Source organism: Mus musculus, chromosome 3 (genome assembly GCF_000001635.26).
Source record: "Mus musculus strain C57BL/6J chromosome 3, GRCm38.p6 C57BL/6J".
NCBI lineage: Eukaryota > Metazoa > Chordata > Mammalia > Rodentia > Muridae > Mus > Mus musculus.
In genome coordinates this window covers 67400794-67408631 of record NC_000069.6, presented here as the reverse complement: position 1 = coordinate 67408631, position 7838 = coordinate 67400794, and positions in this window count along the sequence as shown.

The window sequence follows — 7838 nt, the reverse complement described above, 5'->3', positions numbered from 1 at the left end:
TTTTTTTTTTTTTTTTTGGTGTCAAAGCAGGAACTCTCTTTAATGTGGCAACAAATTGTTTATATAGGCAAGGCAAGGAGGTGGGGATAGGGTATGGAGTGAGATGATGTATGGGGTCCTGTGAGATGGTAAGGGGTGTGGGGTGATCTCACGGGGGTTGGGGGGACTATAAGAAATTGATACAACAGTGGTAGCTAGACAGAGGCAGTCTCTTTCAGGTCAGTAGATCCTGCTGAGTTATTCTCAAGGGAATGACAGGTCTCGAAAATCGAGCCAGGCTTGGGTTTGTCAGCCCAACACTCCTGGGACCCTTGGTCATTCTCTTACTCCTCTTCACTTTTGTACCATGCCTTTTCAATATGCTTTTACAATATATAAAGCAGAGACTGGGAGCTATTCAACTGATGATAATGAGGTCACTGTATCAACAAATTAGCATAGACAATCCGGATCTCAAAGACAACCCAAGTTTGGTAGAAGGGGCATTGAAGAGACAAACAACAGCCAGCATTCTCAGCGCAAGCCCAGTGCCAAGTTAAGCCGGGTTCCTTTGTGAGCTCCTGCCCAGTGAATAGAGTGATCGAGGAAGACTCCTAATGTACAGGCATGTGCATACACATGCTTGCATATTCCCTGTCTTAAGGTGTCCATTGCTATAAAGAGACACCATGACCAAGGTAACTCTTTATTTATTTATTTATTTATTTATTTATTTATTTATTATTAGGTATTTTCCTCGTTTACATTTTCAATGCTATCCCAAAGGTCCCCCATACCCACCCCCCAATCCCCTACCCACCCACTCCCCCTTTTTGGCCCTGGCGTTCCCCTGTACTGGGGCATATAAAGTTTGCAAGTCCAATGGGCCTCTCTTTCCAGTGATGGCCGACTAGGCCATCTTTTGATACATATGCAGCTAGAGTTAAGAGCTCCGGGGTACTGGTTAGTTCATAATGTTGTTCCACCTATAGGGTTGCAGATCCCTTTAGCTCCTTGAGTACTTTCTCTAGCTCCTCCATTGGGGGCCCTGTGATCCATCCAATAGCTGACTGTGAGCATCCACTTCTGTGTTTGCTAGGCCCCGGCATAGTCTCACAAGAGAGAGCTATATCTGGGTCCTTTCAGCAAAATCTTGTTAGTGTATGCAATGGTGTCAGCATTTGGAAGCTGATTATGGGATGGATCCCTGCATATGGCAATCACTAGATGGTCCATCCTTTTGTCACATAATGCTAGCTTTTTAAAGGATTTTTTTTCCCTTGATAAACATTATGAAAGAACTAAGCTCTCTATGTTTTTATAAACTTCACCCCCAACTTCTATAAAGATAGGTTAGTGCATGAATTCTAGAGTAAAAAGGCTATAACTGAATTATTAAATGGAATAACTAAAAGAGGAGCAATTGAGTTATTACCACCTTGCTCAGGAATGCTCATCTAATGAATCAATTACTCGTTTTCAAAATAGAAAATGATTTTTTTTTAGTGTACCAGGAGACTCTCATTAAGCATTGACAAGACAAAAATATGCAACATTAAAAATTTAAAGAGAAAGAACATATAAATTTAATAAATTATACAAGTATGATATGGAACAAACTCTATACCATATGCAGAAATTATAATGAAATTCATGTTCACTAGAAGTTTAATGTATTTTCTTGAAATGAAACTGATTATTTCTGTTCTTTTTAAAGTAAAAATGTTTTATAAAATACTAATCATGTATATATGTATAAATAATTAATTTTTATTAGATATTTTCTTCATTTACATTTAAAATGCTATCCCAAAAGTCCCCTATCACCTCCCCAACCCCCGCCGTGCTCCCCAACCCACCCACTCCTGCTTCCTGGCCCGGGCATTTCCCTGTACTGGGACATATGATCTTCCCAAGACCAAGGGCCTCTCCTTCCATTGATGGCTGTCTAGGCCATTCTCTGCTACATATGCCACTAGAGACGATGCTCTGGTGTGTGTGGGGTACTGGTTAGTTCATATTGCTGTTCCTCCTATAGGGCTGCAGACCCCTTTCCCTCTTGGGTACTTTCTCTAGCTCCTCTATTGGGGGCCCTGTGTTCCATCCAATAGATGACTATAAGCATCCTCTTTTGTATTTGCCAGGCAATGGCATAGCCTCACAAGAGATAGCTATATCAGGGTCCTGTCAGAAAAATCTTGCTGGCATATGCAGTAGTGTCTGGGTTTGGTGGTTGTATATGGGATGGATCCCCAGGTGGGGCAGTCTCTGGATGGCCCTTCCTTCCTGCTCAGCTCCAAACTTTGTCTCTGTAACTCCTTCCATGAGTATTTTGTTCCCCATTCTAAGAAGGAACAAAGTATCCACACTTTGGTCTTCCTTCTTCTTGAGTTTCATGCATTTTGCAAATTGTATCTTGGGTATTCTAAGATTCTGGGCTAATATCCCCTTATCAGTGAGTGCATATCATATGTGTTCTTTTGTGATTGGGTTACCTCACTCAGGATGATATTCTCCAGATCCATCCTTTTGCCTAAGAATTTCATAAATTCATTGTTTTTAATAGCTGAGTAGTACTCCATTGTAAAAATGTACCACATTTTCTGTACACATTTTTCCATTCCTCTGTTGAGGGACATATGGGTTCTTTCCAGCTTCTGGTTATTATAAATAAGGCTGCTATGAACATAGTGGAGCATGTGTCCTTATTACAAGTTGGAACATCTTCTGGGTATATGCCCAGGAGAGGTATTGCTGGATCCTCCAGTAGTACTATGCCCAATTTTCTGAGGAACCACCAGATTGATTTCCAGAGTGGTTGTACCAGCTTGCAATCCCACCAACAATGGAGGAGTATTCCTCTTTCTCTACATCCTTGCCAACATCTGCTGTCACCTGAATTTTTTATCTTAGCCATTCTGACTGGTGTGAAGTGGAATCTCAAAGTTGTTTTGATTTGCATTTCCCTAGTGATTAAGGGTGTTGAACATTTTTTTCAGGTGCCTTTCAGCCATTCGGTATTCCTCAGTTGAGAATTCTTTGTTTAGCTCTGTACCCCAATACTAATATATATTGGATATTAGTCCCCTATCTGATTTAGGATTGGTAAAGATTCCTTCCCAATCTGTTGGTGCCCTTTTTGTCTTAATGACAGTTTCTTTTGCCTTACAGAAGCTTTGCAATTTTATGAGGTCCCATTTGTCAATTCTCGATCTTACAGCACAAGCCATTGCTGTTCTGTTCAGGAATTTTTCCCCTGTGCCCATATCATTGAGGCTTTTCCCCACTTTCTCCTCTATAAGTTTCAGTGTCTCTGGTTTTATGTGGAGTTCCTTGATCCACTTCGACTTGAGCTTTGTATAAGGAGATAAGAATGGATCAATTCACATTCTTCTACATGATAACAACCAGTTGTGCCAGCACCAATTGTTGAAAATGCTGTCTTCTTTCCACTGGATGGTTTTAGCTCCCTTGTCAAAGATCAAGTAACCATAGGTGTGTGGGTTCATTTATGGGTCTTCAGTTCTATTCCATTGATCTACCTGTTTGTTGCTGTACCAGTACCATGCAGTTTTTTGTTTTGTTTTGTTTTGTTTTTTATCACAATTGATCTGTAATACAACTTGAGGTCAGGCATGGTGATTCAGCCAGAAGTTCTTTTATTGTTGAGAATAGCTTTTGGTATCCTAGGTTTTTTGTTATCCAGATGAATTTGCAAATTGCCCTTTCTAACTCTGTGAAGAGTTAAGTTGGAGTTTTGATGGGGATTGCATTTAATCTGCAGCTTGCTTTTGGCAAGATAGCCATTTTTACTATATTAATTCTGCCAATCCATGAGCATGGGAGATCTTTCCATCTTCTGAGATCTTCTTCGCTTTCTTTCTTCAGAAACTTGAAGTTCATATCATACAGATCTTTCACTTCCTTAGAGTCACACCAAGGTATTTTATATATATTATTTGTGACTATTGTGAAGGATATTGCTTCCCTTATTTCTTTCTCAGCCTCTTTATTCTTTGTGTAGAGAAAGGCCACTGATTTGTTTAACTTCCCTGAAGCTATTTATCAGGTTTAGGAGTTCTTTGGTGGAACTTGTAGGGTCACTTATATATACTATCATATCATCTGCAAAAAGTGATATTTTGACTTCTTCCTTTTCAATTTGTATCCCCTTGATCTCCTTTTGTTGTCTGATTGCTCTGGCTAAGACTTTGAGTACTATATTGAATAGGTAGGTAGAAAGTGGGCAGCCTTGTCTAGTCCCTGATTTTAGTGGGATTGCTTCCAGCTTCTCTCCATTTACTTTGATGTTGGGTACTGGTTTGCTGTAGATTGCTTTTAATTATGCTTAGGAATGGGCCTTGAATTCCTGATCTTTCCAAGACTTTTATCATGAATGAGTGTTGGAATTTTGTCAAATGCTTTCTCAGCATCTAACAAGATGATCATGTGTTTTTTGTCTTTGAGTTCATTTATATAGTGGATTACATTGATGGATTTCCATATATTAAACCATTTCTGCATCCCTGGAATGAAGCCTACTTTGTCATGGTGGATGACCATTTTGATGTGTTCTTGGATTTGGTTAGCGAGAATTTTATTGAGTATTTTTGCATTGATATTCATAAGGGAAACTGGTCTGAAGTTTTCTTTCTTTGTTGGGTCTTTATGTGGTTTAGGTATCAGAGTAATTGTGGTTTCATTAGAATGAATTAGGTAGAGTAACTTCTGTTCCTATTTTGTGGAGTAGTTTGAGGAGAGTTGGAATTAGGTCTTTTTTGAAGGTCTGATAGAACTCTGAACTAAACCCATCTGGTCCTGGGCTTTTTTTGGTTGGGAGACTATTAATGACTGCTTCTATTTCTTTATGGGATAAGGGACTGTTTGGACCATTAATCTGATCCTGATTTAATTTTGGTACCTGGTATCTGTCTAGAAATTTGTCCATTATCATCCAGGTTTTCCAGTTGTGTTGACTGTAGCCTTTTGTAGTAGGATCTGATGATCTTTTGGATTTCCTCGTGTTCTGTTATGTCTCTCCTGTCATTTCTGATTTTGTTAATTAGGATACTGTCCCTGTGCCCTCTAGTTAGTCTGGCTAAGGGTTTATCTATCTTGTTGATTTTCTCAAAGAACCAGCTCCTTGTTTGGTTGATTCTTCCAATAGTTTTTTGTTTCCACTTGGTAGATTTCAGCCCTGAGTTTGATTATTTCCTGCAGTCTACTCCTCTTTTTTGAACTTGCTTTCTTTTGTTCTAGAGCTTTTAGGTGTACTGTCAGGCTGCTAGTGTATGCTCTCTCTAGTTTCTTTTTGGAGGCACTCAGAGCTATGAGTTTTCCTCTTAGTACTGCTTTGTGTCCCATAAGTTTGGGTATATTGTGGCTTCATTTTCATTAAACTCTAAAAAGTCTTTAATTTCTATATTTCTTCCTTGACCAAGGTAATATCGAATAGAGTGTTGATCAGCTTCCACGTGAATGTTGGCTTTCTATTATTTATGTTGTTATTGAAGATCAGCCTTAGTCTGTGGTGATCTGATAGGATGCATGGGACAATTTCAATATTTTTGTATTTGTTGAGGCCTGTTTTGTGACCAATTATATGGTCAATTTTGGAGAAGGTACCCATGAGGTGTTGAGAAGAAGGTATATATATATCCTTTTGTTTTAAGATAAAATGTTCTGTAGACATCTGTTTGTTTCATAACTTCTGTTAGTTTCACTGTGTCCCTGTTTAGTTTCTGTTTCCAGGATCTGTCCATTGATGAGAGTGGGATGTTGAAGCCTCCCACTATTATTGTGTGAGGTGCAATGTGTGCTTTGAGCTTTACTAAAGTTTCTTTAATGAATGTGACTGCCCTTGCATTTGGAGCATAGCTATTCAGAATTGAGAGTTCATCTTGGAAGATTTTACCTTTGATGAGTATGAAGTGCTCCTCCTTGTCTTCTTGGATAACTTTGGGTTGAAAGTCCATTTTATTCAATATTAGAATGGCTACTCCAGCTTGTTTCTTCGGACCATTTGCTTGGAAAATTGTTGTCTAGCATTTTACCCTGAGGTAGTGTCTTTTTTTCCCCTGAGGTGGGTTTCCTGTAAGCAGCAAAATGTTGGGTCCTGTTTGTGTAGCCAGTCTGTTAGTCTATGGCTTTTTACTGTAAAATTGAGTGCATTGATATTGAGATATTAAGGAAAATTGTTGCTTCCTGTTATTTTTGTTGTTAGAGTTGGGATTCTGCTCTTGCAGCTGTCTTCTTTTAGGTTTATTGAAGCATTACTTTCTTGCTTTTTCTAGGGTGTAATTTCCATCCTTGTGTTGGTGTTTTCACTTTATTATCCTTTGAAGGGCTGGATTCATGAAAAGATATTGTGTGAATTTGGGTTTTGTTATGGAATACTTTGCCTTCTCCATCTATGGTAATTGAGAGTTTTGCTGGGTATAATAGCCTGGGTTGGCATTTGTGTTCTCTTAGGGTCTGTATAATATTTGTTCAGGATCTTCTGCCTTTCATAGTCTCTGGTGAGAAGTCTGGTGTAATTCTGATAGGTTTGCCTTTAATGTTACTTGACCTTTTTCCCTTACTGCTTTTAATATTCTATCTTTATTTAGTGCATTTGTTGTTCTGATTACTATGTGTCAGGAGGAATTTCTTTTCTGGTCCAGTCTATTTGGAGTTCTGTAGGCTTCTTGTATGTTTATGGGCATCTCTTTCTTTAAGTTAGGGAAGTTTTCTTCTATAATTTTGTTGAAGATATTTACTGGCTCTTTAAGTTGAAAATCTTCATTCTCATCTATACCTATTATCCTTAGATTTGGTTTTTTCATTGTATCCTGAATTTCCTGGATGTTTTGAGTTAGGATCTTTTTGCGTTATCTTTGATTGTTGTGTCCATGTTCTCTATGGAATCTTCTGCACCTGAGATTCTCTCTTCCATCTCTTGTATTCTGTTGCTGATGCTCACATCTATGGTTCCTGATTTCTTTCCTAGAAAGAAATCTCTTTCTCTTCTATCTCCAGAGTTGTCTCTCTTTGGGTTTTCTTTATTGTTTCTATTTCCATTTTTAGATCTTGTATGGGTTTCTTCAATTCCATCACCTGTTTGGTTGTGTTTTCCTGTAATTCTTTAAGGGATTTTTGTGCTTCCTCTTTAAGGACTTCTGTTTGGCAGTGTTCTACTGTATTTCTTTAAGTGAGTTATTAATGTCTTTCTTAAAATCCTCTATCAGCATCATATGATTTTAAATCCAAATCTTGCTTTTCGGGTGTGTTGGGGTATCCAGGACTCGCCGTGGTGGGAGTGCTGGGTTCTGATGATGCTGAGTGGTCTTGGTTTCTGTTAGTAAGATTCTTATGTTTGCCTTTCACCATCTGGTAATCTCTGGTGTTAGTTGTTATAGCTGTCTCTGGCTGGAGTTTGTTCCTCGGGATTCTGTTAGCCTCTGTCAGCACTCCTGGGAATCCAACTCTCTCCTTAGTCTCAGTGATCAGAGCACTGTCTGCAGGCAAGCTCTCCTCTTACAGGGAAGGTGCACAGCGGTCTGGAGCTCAGCTCTGCCTCCTGGCTGAAGATGAAGGCCTGAAGGGATCCTGTCCAAAAAGCTATGTTACTTCTGCAGCCCGAGAGCTCTCCTGTGGAGACTGGTCTCTCTAATTAATTTTTGAGATAGGGTCTTACTCTATAGTCCAAGACCTCAAAGTCACTGCAATTCTCCTGCCTCACCCTCTAGGATTTCTGGATCAGAGGTCTGAGCCACCATGCCTGGATCACTAGCATAGTTTTATTATTTTAAGGTTTTATGCTAGCTAGTTATATAGCACATTATAAACTTTGAGAAATACTACACTTTGATTTATACTGT